The following is an 18,392-nucleotide window of genomic DNA, read 5'->3' as shown; positions in this document are numbered from 1 at the left end:
AATTTTTCATTAAATATCCATGGTCTTGTATGAGGGCACGCTGCATAATTAATAGTAAACAAAAAAGCCTAATTACAGTTAAATAGCACCATTAATGAATCTAAAAGTGTTCTGAAGCGTGCTAAAGGGCTTTGATTAAATCCTGCCTAAACTCCTATAAAGCCAGAACGTAAGTGACATATTAAAGAAATCTCTTTTTCACGTATATTTTTCATCTGTGTGCAAGCTCCCCCCTACACTGATGCTTCTGTAATTGGTTTGATAAGTGATGACAAACGGTGAAGCATTCGCTGAGAACAATTGAACATCCTGCTGAATCGCATGGGAGGAAAAGCAGCTCAGATCTCAGCTGCCAGTTATTCTCCCGTCTCTCACATGTCTGTCAGATTCACTGTACGAGACGCTGCCAGGAGAAAAAAAAAGGCCCCGCTTTATTGCCTTTCCAACATCAATTTAATGTCTCACAGAAAAACCAGCAGGCATAGCAAGCTGCAAAATCACCTCAATGCAAAATGCAAAGCACATTCATGTTTAATCCCTCTGCCTGCTCTCGGCTGTTTCAGAACATCCAGTTCTTCAGGTTCTAAAGGTGCTTTGGATTAAAAAAAAAAGTTCTGACTGTGTTACAGGCTTGAGTAGATTGATTGTACATACAGAGCTAATGCATTGTTAGGTAAACAACCACTTCGTCTGATGCTACGCTAGCACTGCGATTTAATCACACCAAGAGTAAATATATGAATTCCTTCTCCCTAACACTCATTAAGGATGCTCACCATACGGCTCCTTCCTGGAATGAGGCATTTGCAGCTTCGGTAGTGAGAGTAATGACCATCATTCATACTGCCAGCTCTCATTGCCTGGTGGCGTGTTTAGCTACACATACTTGAGAGTCGGAGGAAGCAAAGGCAATTGTATTTAATCATCCCCGGGGAGAGGTTTGCCTTGAAAACCACGTTCAAGTGATCAATGGCTCACGCAGACAAGCAAAACGCTCCATCCAGGCATCGCTCGTCTTACATCTCTGTCCAGCACTTCTGACATCTTCCTTCATGTGGCTGCATCGCGGGATGAGAAACTGTGCTGTGAAACATTACTTCAAAATAAGATCAAACCTTCATGTGAGGTAATTAGCTCTTGCAGCAAGAAATATCATTAAAAATCGCAATAAACAAGACTTATACTTGCTCATTATGATTGCCTATCATCATAATATATCTGCAGCTACAATGACTCAGCAATTAATGACCATAATTGCAGACTTCAGCCTCTTCTCTCATACACAAGTGTGACGAATGGCCTCTTGAGCAGAGGTGACTCGTTCAATTCCTCCTTCCGGTGACAGACGTTTATATAGAGCGGCCGACGTCATGGAGTTCGCTCTGAGTCATCACACAGAGTCATGTCAGGTCAAACTGAGTGGCAGTGCTGGTGTCTGACGAATGTACAAGGTTTCAATCAAAGCTCAAACATGCGTCATGAATTAACCTCTTGGACACAAGGCTGTTTTCTGTACTCTCACGCTGAAGGTACAATCACATTATGTGAGACGCATTTAACGTAGAAGAACAAAAATGTGCTGAGAAAATATCCTCGACTGAGTTGTTATGGGCTGTAAAAAAGATGTTGAGTTTGTGTAGGCCTTAAATCATGTATTTAATCATCCCCAGGGAGAGGTTTGCCTTGAACATCACATTCAAATGATGAATGGCTCATGCAGACAAGCAAAATGTTCCATCCAGGCAGTACTCGGCTTACATCTCTGTCCAGCACTTCTGACACCTGTTTTCACGTGTATGCGTGCAGGATGAGATAACTGTGCAGTAAAACATTTTTGCTAAAGTAATAATTTGGAAAAAAATCTGCATACTCGCCCCAAAGTACATCAAAACAATAAATGCTGTGGGACAAATTGACACAAGCTTGCACAGCTCCTGAGAACCCAAAGCCTGCGCAGAAAGGACAGAAAAAAAGCATCAGCAAAAATGCAAAACTACCTGTGCTGCCAGGCAAATAGTGTACAATGTGTGCATGCTACTCCAACACACTAGGATGGTGAGCATGGTGAACAATACTCCTGTAAAAGGTTAGTACCTGTTGACATTGTCATTGTTGTAAACCGCCGTGCCTAAAAACTGCATTCCTCTGCTGCAGGAGAAACTGTTTTTATAGAAGCTGGATTAATAAAAATAAAGTTTGCCACAGGTGCAGAGTCAAGTTGAAGAGCTAACACTTCCTCCTGTTACCAGTCAGCAAAGGTTTGACTCATCTATATTTCACTGTGTTATCTCCTGGCTGTACTCACCTCTGTCTGAACTTTATTCCGAGGCCCTGATGTCTGTGATAGGAGAACGTCGGGAGGAGGAGGAGGAGGAGGAGGAGGAGAGAGGTTTTAATGGAAAGCTGATTTGCTGATAACAAAACAGCAGCTGCTGTGACGATTGATTTACGAGGTTTTAGTTGTCTGTTACAGTCGATGTGTGTGCTGAGGCGTCGCTGTGGGTTTGGTGTACTTAAAGGTAACTGAGATTGTTTGTATGAACCTGCTGTGAATCACAACACAAATGGTTTATGTGTATTACAGCTGCGCATGTACCTGTGCAGAGACAGAGCTGTCACAATTCAATGTTTATGCATAACCGAGGTGATGATGAAAATCCTAGTTGTTCCTTTTTTGTATTTTTTGGTTGTCATTGGAAAAGTGTGAGGTGTAAGTTTATGGTGCAAATCCTAACACATAAAAGCCCCTGGGTAGGACAAGCTAACCTGTGGTTTGCATGCTAGCGCAAACGTAACCGTGATGCTGTTGGGGGGGGGGGGGGGGGCATGTTCTTACGAGAGAGTGAGAGTGAGCTTCTGGTGAGGAAGAGCCCAGGAGGAAGGGCCCAGTTTGAATGTGTTGTTGACAAAATGCAAAGAAAAATCCTACTTATTATACCTTTAAAGGCTGAGAGAACACTGTACGCTCATCAGTACTATACAACAGCTTAGTGCTACATCCATAGAATATGATTTTGCATCCAAACAGGATTACACAGATTTACAAACAAGGGGAAAAAACCCAGATGCACTCACCTGGCAAAATGTAAAAATCCTTTATTCAGGTGGTTGATGCATGGTGAAATGCTAAATGCTAAAGGAACAATGACAGCACACATGGACTTCCTGAGTAAAGGCACAAGTGAATTCACAAGAGAAAAAAACAAATATAGGAATAAATATAAAAACTATTAGAGAGACAGTTAATGCACAAACAATCAGGCAGAAGACTAATACAGCCATCTACAGTCTACTGTAAATAAAATCAGAGAAATTGCATGAACTAGTAAAGTGGGCATATTTTAGCTATGCAATCAATTTTCTATTATTCTAATGGGTTTTTGAATCACGTTGGTAAAGTTTGTTTCATTTTTAAAAATTGTATACATATTTTAAAGCTGCAGTAGGTAAGATGGACAAGAGAGCGGACTTTGCTTCAAAATTTGAAAGATCACGACCTCCAGGTCCCTCCCCCTCTCTCTCCGCGGCGCTCAGTCCGGCCTCCAAAGCCCTCCCCGCAGAGGAGGCTATCATGCGCGCACAGGCTAGAAACCACGGCAACTGAATAAGCCAGGTATACAATGGAACACCGGAAAAACGGGAAATGACAACAACCGCAGCTGTTGTATCACACCACCAACACTATCGAAGCAGACACACATCAAAACAACGGAAATCAGTGTTTTTGTTGTGAACAGTAATATACAGCTAATTCTATTTAGCAAAACCTCCTGCACTTAGTTTGCTAACAGAGACTGTGGAAAACAGCGCCAACTAAGCAGTATCTCACTGATGTTGTGAACATTTAGCCATGAGAGCACAGGCACACAGAACTACCAGGAGAAAGTCCACAACGGTCACACTGCCTGGACACTTCACAAAGATATTTTCAGCCACACCGCCATGACACAAAGCTGAACAGCAGCAGCAGTGGGAACAAGCTAACAGCCCAACTGCAACACCAACGTAACGTCGCAGTAACCGAAGACATTTTAGCAATGTGGATACGTTTTTGGAAAGCAGAAATGAAGCAGGGGTAATTACCTATCTAGCAGAAATGTCTAACTCAGCATCACTTTATAATCCTTTCAGCTCCCGTAGCTCTCTCCACCTCGCAAATGCCTCTCCAGTGTTTACGCTCTTTTTGTCTCAGCCCTACTCTTTCTTTTTAACTTGCCTTTTCCTCTTTTCTCTTCCTCGGTTTAACAGTCTTTGTTGTGTACACCGTAGTTGGCAGTGGAGTGATGGGCAGTTTTTTCATTCCTTGTGGTTGTTTTTTAGCCTTTGTGGACACAAACCAGCTGACGCTGCGCACACTGAAGAAATTGAGCTCAACCATGTGAGCATGCGCGGAGGAGAGGTGCTGCGCTGCGTGTGATTAACAGCAGCCTGAGAGACTGCTTGGCTCTGATTGATTGTCGTGGTTCGGGAGCGGTGGGTTCTTGCAAATGCCATTAGGAGCAGTAGGAGGAGCCAGAGGAACATGATTTTCTTTACATTTCTCTCATGTACAAAGTGACAGTTTGAGCAAATATGACAAAAAGTTAGTTTTAATACCTACTGCAGCTTTAATTTAATTATTTTTCAGAGCCTCTCCCTCCTGAAACCATTAAGCTGTTTTGCCATTCAAAGGTCAGACCTTAGCCATGATTGGCTGACAGTATTTGGAGTGACCACGTAGTCCCTCCCCCACGGGGAGTGGCCACACTGTCATTCCAAAGTTGTAAAAAACATGGCTGCTCTAGGATCGGTTATTCAGCCTTATATGTACGAGCCAGACTCGCCAGGAGGTATCAGAATGGTAAGTTGAAATCTTGACAACTACTTGACTACAAGCTCGTGCGAGAAGGCAGCCTGAGGTGAACGACGCTGAATGAAGATTGGTGGATTACAGCGAAAGCAAGGTTCTATGTAGAAACCTGCAGCTGTTCTGAACGTCCCATTTCAGAGGCTATAAATAATAAAGGCAATAAACACCCAAAAATGTGAAACCCATGCAAAATATGAGAATATCCATTCAAAAGACATGGCCCCTTTAAATCACTATTGGTAACATGTATTTTGCGCCCACTGATCAGTAATGGCGTGTGTGTTTGTTTCCCTTAGCTCGGAGCTTGACCTAAGCAGACCTCTTTAACAGGGGTACAGTATGAGGAGGCGAAGGGCTCAAGCGCTCCCTCGAAGAAGTAAACACTGCAGCTATTTTGAGCACAGCGTACAACTCCACCTGGTCAAATAGCACCTGAGGGCTGTTTTCATCTTCTGCCGTCGAGCCCTTCCTCACTGCACAAGCCATTTATCTCTCTCTGTAAATCTCAGTTTTTGTGTATTTCTTCCACACAGGAAGCTGTTTTGAGCCCTGCTGTGAATTGTTTAAACCCCACCTCTTTGTGGACTCTCTAGCACATATGATCTGTTCAAGTGTTTGCCCTTTTTGGTTTTTATGCTTCAGGTTTTTGTCATGAGTAGAAAATTATCTTTCTGCTTCTAATTCATCTGCTTGTTCCTGTCAGAAGCTTAATTGTGTCTGATTGATCTGTTGAAGAGTGACACTCTGTTTCCTCTTTGTGTTTCTGATGGCAGAAGAGCTGCAGGAGCACCCTTCATATCCTTGCCTCTATAGATGCATCCTCACAAAGCTCCTGGAGCATCAACAATCCACTGGCAGACGATCAAAATGCCTCCCCCGGTGTCGTTGCCCCCCCCCCCCCCCCACCACCACCACCACCACCACCAGCAGCAAGTCGTCGTCAGAGAAAGTGGGTGTTTGTGAATGGAACAAATGCTTCTCACAAAGCTACCTGAGAGCTCCGGGCACGGCTCTTTAAAGTCCTCTCTGCGGCTCCTTGAAACTTTCCTTTGTGGAAGAGCACTTTTTCTTACACAAGGGAGAGAATAGACAGGGCACTGTGAGGCCACCCACGCTCCGCTTTGGTACAGTCCATCTCGTCGAGGTCGGGGGGGTTAAGATCACCAATCAGAGGATGGTGATTGAGCACTTGGGATGAGAAACAGCGAGAGCCTCCGGAGATCCAATCAAGAGTCTGCAGGCAGGATACAAAGTCTGGGCTTTAGCTAACTCTATCACATTGGGATTCAATCAGGTGCTATGTGGAGAGATGGGGAGCCCTGTCATGTCAAGGGTAGAGAGAGATAGTGGAAGAGAGAGAGATGGATGTATTAGAGCAGCTCTTTAAAGGTGTTAGCGCCGGCGAAACAAGGAGCGGCCGAACCGTCCTTTTGAGCGGCATCCAAATTGGCCGGCAGGTTATCCAGAGTAAAGTCGCATCAAAGTTTGTCCCGGGGCTGATTGACTGGAGAGAGCTGCATTTAAAAATTGTCAACGTGTCACTTTTCTCTCTTTCAGGCACTCTGCTAAGCCGGACAGATTGGCGTGCACTTAATTCCCATTATTCTATGCATTTTCAAACAGCAGCGTGGATACTGCAGGGGAATTTAAACCCAGGCCACCCAACGCAGTGCGGCTCTGTCTGCTGCCTGCTGCTCATATTGATTTCCAACTTTTCTGCTTTGTTGTGGGCTGAGGCAAGGAGCATCAAGGGCAACCAAAAACATGTTAAGGGTTTCCATGACAACAAGTGCTAAGGCTGGGTATTTTTCTGGCAGCTGTATGAGGAAAGGGAAAGGTTGTCACAGATAAGGTAACCCCCCCGGTGTCTGGATGATTGTTGTTCAGACTTATCTTTATTGTCTTGAGCATACACACATATACACACGTGTGAACACTTACACAAGCAACACAGCAGGAAACCGGTCTACATGACATATATTTAAACTACATAATATTTATAAATCTTTTATAAAACGTACAAAAGGCCTTTGAAGTTTATAAGTCCCACCTGTTTTCCCACATGTTGACCTGTTCCTCTGCATGAGACCTACAAAGCTAAATACTTCCATCCATTCACTTATCCTGTATTCAAGGTCGCGGGGGGCTGGAGCCTATCCCAGCTGTCATTGAGCGAGAAGCGGGGTTACAACCTGAACTGATCGCCAGTCAATCACAGGGCTGACACAAAAAACATGGACAACCTTTCACACTCACATTCACACCTACGGGCAATTTAGAGTCACCAATGAACCCAACGAGCATGTCTGTGGACTGTGGGAGGAAGCCGGAGGGAACTCACGCATGCACATGGAGAGCACGCAAACTACACACAGAAAGGCCCCCTGTTCCGAACTGGGGTTTGAACAAGGACATCCAACATGTGAGAGTCAGATGACGTATTAAAGAGACCTATAGACGAATGTGTCCTACCTACCTAAACTGACCAGACAGACTGTTTCATGTTAACCATGTGTTAAAGTGGAAGAAAGCAGATGCTGCCTTGTGTGTCTGCAAAAGTCTCCATGATAAAGGACTAGTATTTAACCACCTCAGATGACAACTTGTGATAATTCTCTTCCTCGTGTAGTGTTCGTCTGTCCAACTGATCTTTGTTTTGCGCAAGATATATATATATGAACCTGTGAACCTTTTCACAATACGTCAACACTTTGGTCTACTACACAGAATCCTGCAAAGAGAGATCTGTGTACCCTGATTACTCAGTGTTAAAACCTAAAAATAACAGAGTTTACTAAACTGAAGTGATTTACTTTGGAAATTAAATTTAAATTAATTTCATTTACAGATGCTTTGAGGTCTTTTTAAATTAGTTTGAGGGTTAGTTTGAAGTCTTAAATTTGAAGTCCAGAGTAAACACTTAGATAACATGACTGAACGTAACCTGAAGGGACAGACGTCTAATTCCATTCAGGCTCCATTGCTCAATTTTCATACCGTCAATGAATGTGTCATCTTGAATTCTGGTGTCTGAGCTTGAGACGTCTTTTTTTTTTTTTTCTCATATTTTTCACCATCAGGACAAACATTGACAATCAAGCACAAGAAATAATGGAATTAAACAGACAGTTCAGTTCAGTGTTACTGAGATCTTGCTGAGATATTAGAATTTGGAGGTCAAAGGTCACCAGATGGTCACTAGACCTTAGCTGTGTCCCAATCTAATGTCTTCGTAGGACGCGTCATTCATAGCCTGCGTAGACAGTTAAAGCCAAACTGAAATGAGGCAGACTGGTCTACGGCTGGTGACACCACCAGCTGTTCTTCCCTTATCCTTGCGTCACCAAATCCTGCTCCTGTTGCCTAGCAACAGGTAGCTAGCAGGCTAACTAGCTAGCATAACTAACGCCACATAACTTAACCTATTATGGTAAATATAATTTGTTTCAAGGGTCCTTTTGTTTTTTTAAACATTTGTATCGCTAGCTATTCGATTGAGTTGGGACCAAAAACTTTTCCATTTAAAAGTTTATTCTTCTGATGCATGAGAGTTAGCGTCATCTCAGGAATGGCTGGAGTGATACCTCCGGATTTGGCTCACACATTCACGAGGACTCAAGGATGAATTGATTAGATCGTGTGGTCAAAGGTCAAAGATAAAGGTCGAATGTTATCCCTCTCAAAAATCATCTTTGGTCGAAACTCAAGAATTATTTTACTTTTTATGATAGAAGTTTAAGGAAATCGCTAATACGAATAAAGGAAGAAATGATGACATCTGGGGCGGCTGTGGCTCAGTGGTAGAGTCGGTCGTCTTTTAATTGGAAGGTCGGAGGTTCAATCCCCAGCTCTCTCAGGCTACAAGTGTCCTTGGGCAAGACACTGAACCCCAATTTGCTCCTGGTGGCATAGTCAACAGGTATGAATGTGATAAGTGATTGACAGTTGGGCACTTTGTGTAGCAGCCTCTGCCATCAGTGTGTGAATGTGATATGTAGAGTAAAAGCAGCTTTGCGTGGTGGCTAAGGATTAGACAAAAGCGCTATAGAAGAACCATTTTACATCTTTGTTCCAAAAGGTCAAAGGTCATCTTCTGAGACGTTTCAGGAACGCCTGGAAGGAATATCCTCAAATTGGGCACAAAGCTCCGCTTGGACTAAAAGATGAACTAATACGAGTTTTGAGGTCAAAGATTAAGGTCTTAATGACCTCACTTCTGGCGAGTTCCCGTGCTGTCTCATCATTAATTTATCAATGTGCGATAAATTATGCTATATGGAATCTGGTCTGATCCTGTACGTTCAGCTGTTGCAAGAGGGGTTTACTAACTTCCTTACAACAGAACAGGGTTAGACGTGGGCGGCCATCTGCCTCGGGTTAATCACAGCAGTTCTGCTCTTCAAATTCCTGCAAAATAAAGTTAAAAAGTTAGAATCTTAAATTTAAATCTGCAGAGAAGATCCATTTTTTCCCAAAGTGGAATCAGCCAGTTGGGGTTAATCGATCTTTATTTGCCTGCAGTAATTAAAGTTATTTCTCTGCCTGTGGTATGACCTCTGACACTTCAAAGTAAGAAGGCCTCTGGGGAGAGAGACTAAAGAAAGTTTGTGTTCTAGTCTTGTCTCATTAGTTGGAAAAGGACATGGCAACAGTGTTTCTGAGAAAAAAAAAGCTGAAGGACTGAAAGGACAGGAAGAGAAAGGACATTTTTCACCTCCAGGTAATCTTCTCTCTGCACTGCAACAATTATTCAGCCTGATGAGGTTATGGACAAAGTAGAGGACACGCGAAAAGCTCGCCTTCAGCATTTTAGAGGTACAGAGGAGGAAGCGATCCTGTGCTGTGCAGCCTCGCTGAGCTTTTGTTCCGCAGCTTGTTGTTTATTCTGTCACAAGCCCCTGAACTCCCCCTGAACACCTCTGTGGAAAACATCATTAATATTTGCTAGAATTGACTGAGAAGAGATTTGAGCTGAATCGGCTTTGCTTTCCAGTTTAATCACACACCTGAGCACAAGGTAAACGGAAAATCATACACAGAGGGAAAAAAGTGATGACGATGTTTCTCACAGCTGAATAACTGTAGTTAGTTTATCCAGTGCTGGAAAGGACAAGATAATGCTGAAAAAAGCCACAACATACTGATTGAAAAGTGATTCCTTTCTCATTTATCATCTTTATCACGCTTTGATTTCCTGGCTAATGTTTCCGACAATTTCAGAGTTCAGTGTTAGTCAAATTAATACTGTTTCATATAGACACCAAGAGATGCAGAAAAAAAAGAAGAGTAATATTCTTGTGATGTGTATAATACTGACATTATTATGTGCTGTGTACTTTTAGTGAAAACATATTCGCTTCCCATTTTCAACAGCTGCTGTGAATACAACAACCACAGACGCACTCAGCTGAAACACCGGTATACTGTGCTCGCTATAGCTGGCTTTTTAGCCTGTTCAGTGTTTATCAAACATTTATTTAATGGTCTGCCAGTAAAAAGGAGTCAGAAGTTATTTGCTTTTCCCAGGAAAGATTACAGCGGACCGTAGTGATGAGAAGATTGGTTATTTTAAGTTTCTTGATCGATTCTGTGAGTGCCGGGGGTTTGGTTTTTCTAGATTTGATTTTCGACCGTGCACCCGAAACGCTATTTTGAAACAAAGTTTTGAGCTGTGCTGTACTCTGATAAATAAACACCTGCAGTCAGCCACCTGCATAAACAGAATCTCCACTCCTCCATTACTAATAAAACTATGTTCATTCAAACCCAGAAAATTACTATCACAAACATGCAAACTCTTTTATCACCATGACAATACTATCTCAATACCAACACACAATTGGACATCCGATCTGAATATAACTGATACAGACATCAGTTGGCAAACCAACAATACATTCTCCATGTCATACAACTCAAAAACTCAACAAATACAAGATCCTTCACAGAGTACACAGACAGCAACACCTGGGGTCCGTTTCACAAAGCAGGTTTATTGAAAACTCTGAGTCTGTTAACCCTGAAATGAGGGAAACTCTGAGTTTTCCGTTTCACAAAGGGAGGTAACTCAAACCAGAGAAAGAGGGGTAACTCTAGCCTGTTTCACAGAGAGAGGTAACTTAAGCTCTCGGTCAGTTACCGTAGTAACAGACTCTATGAACCTAACCTGGTCGCGAGCAGGTTTTCTTCAGGAAACTCAGAGTTTCGCTCTGTCTCCTCCCTCTAGAATATAAAACCCTCATTCGACTTCCTCATTCATTCAGCCCGTCTCACGCGTGTGTTTGAGCGGTTACCGAATTAAAAGAAGAAACGTTGCGTCTCTGTGCTGCTCTGACCGCTTTGCAAAAGTCTTTTATATTTATGATAAAAAAAAAGACAAATCTGTGTCAAAGTCATCATTTTTAGATTTTCCACCACCACTGCCGAGAGCGCTCAAATAAGACGCCGTTAGTTATTGGATTTTTTATTTATTTAAACTAACACATTCAGTTTAATCAACATGAATTATAATGTATGTGAAGTCAGCATCATGTTAGGGATAAAGCTGATGCACATTAAAACAGCCACTGAATGATATTTAATCTGTTTAATATTGAAAATATGATTGAAGTGCTTCCATTTACGTTTTTCTCCCGCTGGATTGCTCCTAAATTAATATACATTTTAGCTTCCGGTCGTGATTAAGTATTAAATAAATAGACCAGTTTAAACTAGCGCATTAACTCGAGCAGCAGTTTCTTCCCACGCCGCTTCTCTCTCTTTTGCAGCTGCAGCCGTGTTACTTTATTTTTCTAAAAACATGCTCGTATTCGCTGAACGTCCGCATGAGGATTTCGAGCTCCGCTGGTGTGACGTAGGAGGACCTCTTTTTGTGTACCGTTGCCATGGTGAATCGTGGTGTCGGGGCTCCATTAATGCTGGCTTTTTACAGTCAGCGTGCACGCACTTAACTCTGGGTGAACCTACTCAGAGTTGATTGAACTAACTCTGATCAGCTGTTCTGGAACCGAAAACTCAGAGTTTCCTATCTCAGAGTAGATCGACTCAGAGTTCAGGGTTAGACTCAGAGTTTGTTGAACCTTCTTTGTGAAACGGACCCCTGTACCACTGCAATAGATGACCACTTCCATGCATTCTGGCTCTGCTCACCAGTTAACCGGTTTTGGTCGGAGGTCATGGGAGAGCTGTCTGAGATCCTCAGCCTCAGCATCCTCCTCAATCTCTCTCTTAGGCGATCTCTCCTCACTCACAATCCCACAACATCTACAAACTTTCATCCTGATTGCATTAACGGTGGCTAAGAAAATTGGAAAGACAGAACTAGTATCAATAAACCACTGGCTGAATCTGCTAACAGACCACTACAACCTAGAAAAGCTCACATCGACCCGACAGGACAATCTGGTTCCGTTCAACAAAACCTGGTCTCTTTTCCTGCAGTTCATTCAGAGCCGATTCCTCTTTACACCATCTCAACCAGATCCTCCCAACCCAAACATAATAACTCAAAGTAACCCACTTCTGTTTTCTCTCTCTTCCTCCTTTTTGTTGTTGTTGTTGTTTATGATATGTCTCTGTACTTTCGCTGTTTGTTGTAAATACTTCTGTTTTGTTCGTGTCAGTGTTTCTGGTGTGCACAGACAAAAAACTTTCAGGCTTCAAAACGCTTCTTCAGAAACCTATGGGTGACGTCACTGAGACTACGTCTGTTATTTATACAGTCTATGGTTACATCGCTCTCTTTAAAGCAGACTCTATTAACAAAAACATTTTACTTACAGACAGGAGTTGTTGTTCTACTGCTGCCTCCACAAGTCTGTTTGTTATATTGTGCGAGTTTGGTGTTTAAATTGAAAGTTCCCATCAGTCATCTTACACTCTGAAGCTATTTCACATAAAGCAACATCCACTGTAAGCGATGTAATAAACTAGTCTGCGCATGATTTTGGAGTCTCATTTATTTCAACACAAAAAGAAGTAATTTGGTTGTCAGAAGCTGCAGTCAGCTGTGCTCTGAATACTTCACAGATTAATCAATGTCACAGAGTTAATTTACATAATAACCACGTTAGGTTACAGTTTTAGTTCTCTCACATCACAGCACAGGCATCCTCTGTGTCTAAGGAGACATTTTAAATTCGTATTACTTGTCTGTTCAGCACTTAATTTAGGCCTAAGTACATCTTTGATTTACTTGTATGCTTTAGACCCCTCAGGTCATCTGTGATAGGTTTAGTAAGTGTTCTCAGTATTTACAACAGGCAAGGTAAAGCAGCCTTTAGTTTCTATTTTCCCCACCTGTGGAACAAGATCCCTAAATACCTGAGGTCTGCTGAAACCGTCAGGGCTCAAAAGATGTGTTAACTGCAGCTTTGCTACAAATTAGATACATATCTTTTAAAGTCCAAAATGTTGCTGATTATTTTGTTGTCTTTTTATCATCTTTTAAATGTAATTGTCAAGTCTTATTTTTATTGTATATCTAGATGCTGTCACCTCACAGCTACGAGGTTCCTAGTTTGAATCCTGGTTCAAACGTAGGAAGCCTTCCTGTGTGGAGTTTGCATGTTCTCCTCGTGCATGCGTGGGTTCCCTCCAGGTACTCCGGCTTCATTCCACAGTCCAAAGACATGCTCGTTAGGTTCATCGGTGACTATAGGTGTGAGTGCGAGCGTGAAAGGTTGTCTGTCTCTATGTGTCAGCCCTGTGATTGACTGGTGATCAGGGTGTACCCCGCCTCTCGTCCAATGACAGCTGGGATAGGCCCCAGCCCTCTCAACAGGATAAGCGGTATAGATATGGTTGGATGGCTGGATTTCAATATGGGGCCTAATGGGTTTATTCTGGACAATCGAGGGTGAAGGGATATAAGCCCCTGTATATTGTGTGGATTGTGTCTCAAAAAGATATTTAAATGAACTTGCTTTCCTCTCCCTTTTGTCCGCGTGCACTTAAAAAGAACCCTTTTAATTAACTAGTGTACTCAGCCACGGTAGAAGCACAAAAATTACAGAATGATCTCCAGACACAGATCCCTTGGAATCAAAGTGTAAGGGTCTGCGTTAGTGGATGCAATGGTTTAGGTACAGCTGAGACAATTTAAGGAGTTTTGAATTTACGTAACATGTACAAATAACTGAACTCATACAGACAGTACCCAATATTATGCCCAATCATTATTCCTCCCCTCGGACCAAGAGTGCACTCTTCCTTCAAGGAAAGAACAATGAAATGAAAAAAGAGTAAATAGTTTGAAAGGAAACAGATAGTAATAGTAAAATAAATAGTAATATGACAGTTGTGGACATGCTGGAGTAGATGAATCAGACTGAAGGCTTTTCCAGAGGCAAAACACAACAATAAAGTGTTTTTACAGCTCTGAAAGTTATCAAGGCAACAACTTTTAGGACAAACTTTTTTTCTTTACATGTTTTCACAAACAGTGGGGATGATGTATTCAGGGCAACCATGAGAAAAAATTGAGGAGAAGGATTAAGAAGTAAAGTGACATGTTGGGAGTAAATCAAGGAGGAAGACTTTTGGACATTGCAAGTTTTTTTTCAACGTTTATTCCGACTTTCCCCAGAAATGCATAAAGAAAATGTTCAACTTCATTGCCGGACGATCCTGTGTTGACAGCACAGCAGAGCCTCATGACGCTGTAACTAAATGCATATGAACTGTGACCCCCTGCTGAGAATTAAGAGTACATGCAGGGATTATTTGGAAGCTGTGAGGAGAAGCAGGCAGAGGTGGATCCTAAGCCACTGTGATTACCACCGCTCGCTTTGAAATGAAATAGATCAAAGTCGTAGCTGCACTTTGCTCAACTTTCCATCATCACTAAGCAGCAGAACGTTTCTGTCTCACCTCCACGTTAAATTCACTGCATGTTAGTTAAAGTGGTGTCAGGACCAAGTGGCACAACAGAAAGCCGAGCTGCAGTAGAGGCAACATATTATCATTTTGTCAGCGTACGGGCACTCTAGGAAGTCGTTTGTCTCCGGGCCGGGAGCCGTCATCTTACCGCAGACAAGTCGTGTAAATCTGATGCTAACTCAAGTGATAGTCTCCTACGAGCTCTGACAAGTTCATTTGGGTATAATTACTTGCCCCACTCAGGTATTCCGTCGACATTTGTCACAGAGACACCCGCATTACCCGATGAGATTAATTTGTCATATTTCTTGTGTTGAATATTTTTCCTTCCTGTAACTGATCTAATCCTCTGGGCTCAGCGGCGTGTGGCAGCACAGCACAGGGCCCTCCTTTTACCTGCAGAGTGGGAGTGCTTTTTGCAGGGTGGACCACCTCAAGGCATATTTATGTGAGTGGTCCCTGCACCTGTAGATAACGTCATATTGCAGGACCCAATAGAGCAGCCCCTTCGCTCCTGTTTAGACCTGACACAGCACAGAGGGATTAAGCTCCTCTGCCCTGACTGTGCACCACTTAAACTACGGGCCATTCCAGTCTCCATTAAGAGAATCGCTTCCTAATGAACCCTCTTCCTTGGGAGGAAGTGATTAATAGGAGTGGCGGTCCAGGATTGCTTTACCCTGCAACACTCCTCTCTGCAGAAATGGGGCACGCACAGGAATACAAAGACAGTCATAGTCTGTTACAAGTTAAAGAGGAGAATTCATGGACTGAAAAAAAAGATCTGTGTTGAGGTTGACGAGGTCCCCGTAAAATCTTTAAAAAGGTAAAATTACTATAACATGCTTCAAAATGCTTAACATGCCAAGATGTTGATTTGACAATGTGAAATGTATTCTTTATTGCTCTTTATTTAAACCACGATATAATTTTTATTTTTAATATTATCAATACTACTACTACTACTACTACTACTAATAATAATAATAATACAGACTATTTGTCAGATGCCTGATCAGAAAAATACTTGACCTCTGATTCAAAAGGATTGCTGGATTCATTTAATCACTGCATGTCATAGCAAACTTTTCCCTGAACTGGAGAATCAGTATTTTTACTTAAAGTCAGTAAGTAAGTAAGTTTAATAAGTTGGATTTTTCTTTGCATTTTGTCAACAACACATTTAAACTGGGCCCCTCCTCCTGGCCTCTTCATCACCAGAAGCTCACTCTCACTCTCTTGTGCGAGAACACGCCCACCCTGCCGAGGTAACACCGACAGCAGCGCACGCTAGCATGCTAAATGCCGGTTACCTTTGCGCTAGCATGCAAACCACCGATTAGCTTGTCCTACTCAGTTTGAGGCACCTACCTGTCCAACAGAAAGAAGGCCAACTCTGCATCGCTCGTTCGCCATGTTTGCCGGTCTAAATGGGGCCCAGCTGCTAATTTGAACCACTCCCACACTCACCTGTACGCTGTGATTGGCTCAGGGAACCACAACAGCGGCCCTCCTGAAAACGTCACGTGCAAAACATAACAAACAGAATAGATGCAGAGGGAAGGGTCTCACATTGGTCTGCACACACACTCACCAACACACATGTATAGAGGCCCATAAGTGATGATTTATATTATATTATATTTGTAAGTCTATATTTTATTTTTCTAGGAAAATCCTACTTATTATACCTGTAAGTACTTAAAACGAGTACTGTTAGCTGATGAAACAACAGAACGTTCTTCAAATCATAAATCAACAGTTTTTGAGAAGATACTACAGAGGCCAACTTCTTACCTTCCCCTCTATTAAAAGATCGAGTTTTCCACCTGGACCTGAACGTACCGTAACTCTCCTCTCCTCTAAATGTAACTTGTGTTGTGACTGAGTGGATGCAAGTAAGAGAGAGACAGCAGCAGAGTGACGGTAAATAACGAGCAGAGCAGAGCAGAGCAGAGAGAAAGTTAAGCTTATATTTAACATCGTACCATGCCTTCATTCAAAAAGTTTGAGGCTCAAGCCAGCGCTCCCCAGAATGTGGCGCCCTAGCAGACCGCCTACCTTGAGCCAGACCTGGCTCTGACACCTATGTTGACAGCCAGCTACTGATAACAACTGTTTCTGCATGCACATGACCTTTCTGTACCCCAGCTCATAACTCAGCCCACTTGTCTTTGCAACGCATCAATGCACGTTATACAAACTTCCTCTTACTAACGTACTCATGTTATAATATATATTGCACTAACCTTTGACAACAGTTTTATGCATTATTTATAGTTTGATGAGTATTTGGGCTACGTTTTGTGAGTTTAAGCTACTTTGTGCTAAAAACCATCAGAGAGAAAGTGAGCTTTATGTCTCAGGTACATTCTGTGTTTTAATGTAACTGAGTCTGTGTACTTTCTAATCCCTACCCTCCTGTACATGTGTTAATGCATACATTTTTCAACTAAAGCCGTTGCTGAGAAAACATCCCACTATCACTCTCCCGATTTATTATCCCCATTTTTCCGGGGCGTAGCATTAGCATGCTAACAATCAGGAAAGCAGAGGCGGTTTTAGCTGAAACAAGCTTCTGCACACTCTGTCACAGCTTTGGATGTCCTACTTCTTCACCACACAAAACGGCGAGTTATCTGGCAGTGGTTATTTACTAATCCTTTGATTCATGGTGTCTGTTTGATGTCGAGAACCACACACATCTCAATCACAATCACATGAGACTTACTTCAAGCACAGTGCAGATAAAGGGATTACGCTGGATAGGATCATTAGGTCTTTTTAATCAGCTTCAATTCTACTACTGAAGCCGCTCGGCCTCGAAACAAACCGCTGCTGCATCCTTTGGAGAGCGGTGTTGTAAAGTGAAACTCAACAATGGAAGCCATCAGACGAAGCCACAGGAGCCATATGTTGGTGACAACAGGACCCCATCTCCGCTGTCTCCCCCTCCCTGGGGCTCGAATCATGCCAAACTCAGCAGTGTGTCGCCTCCATTTTGCTTTAACATATGGCAGAGCGACGGCTGGATGACATCATGTGTTGCACAGGGGAGAGTTTTGACAGTCGCACAGCTCCATTGGCTCTGAGGGGCTTTCATTTGCTGGCACTGATACAGACAAGGATCAGGCAAAGTCTCCCTTGGGATGAGCTCCATGCTGTGGAGAAAAGCTGTTTTCAGCAGTATTAATCTGCTGATCTATGACTTGAACACAAGCCCCATAAACTCCGTGAGGCCAAAAGGCTGCAGAAAGTACAGGTCATTTAGAGGTGCAAGCCTTCCTAACGGTGTGGCTCGCTGCTTTGCTGGTAAACTCTGGTGATACTGGATGGCGTGACCTCCCGGAGACACGCAGGAAATGAGTAAAAACCTTTACCCTGCAGCAGCGCACTGGCTCTGACACCCGCTCACCTCTATGGGTGGTTTCATAGAAAAAATGAGCAGGATATATCGACAGCCTGCACCCTTGACACCCTTGATGAGGTGATGAGAAAAGCAGCGAAGAGTACTCGAAACGTGAAAAGGACTCCAGAGGACAGCTGAGACTGATTACAAGCTCATCTGAGCGCGCTGACAGCCGCCACATCCAGCGTGACCTCCTGCACAGAGAGGCGCAACCAGCAGAAAACCTGCTGCAGCTCTGTAATTCAACAGTAACCT

The sequence above is a fragment of the Semicossyphus pulcher genome, unplaced genomic scaffold (genome assembly GCF_022749685.1).
Source record: "Semicossyphus pulcher isolate SPU_LCO1_2020_fin unplaced genomic scaffold, fSemPul1.0.p SCAF_5, whole genome shotgun sequence".
NCBI lineage: Eukaryota > Metazoa > Chordata > Actinopteri > Labriformes > Labridae > Semicossyphus > Semicossyphus pulcher.
Note: the sequence above shows the minus strand (reverse complement) of the source record.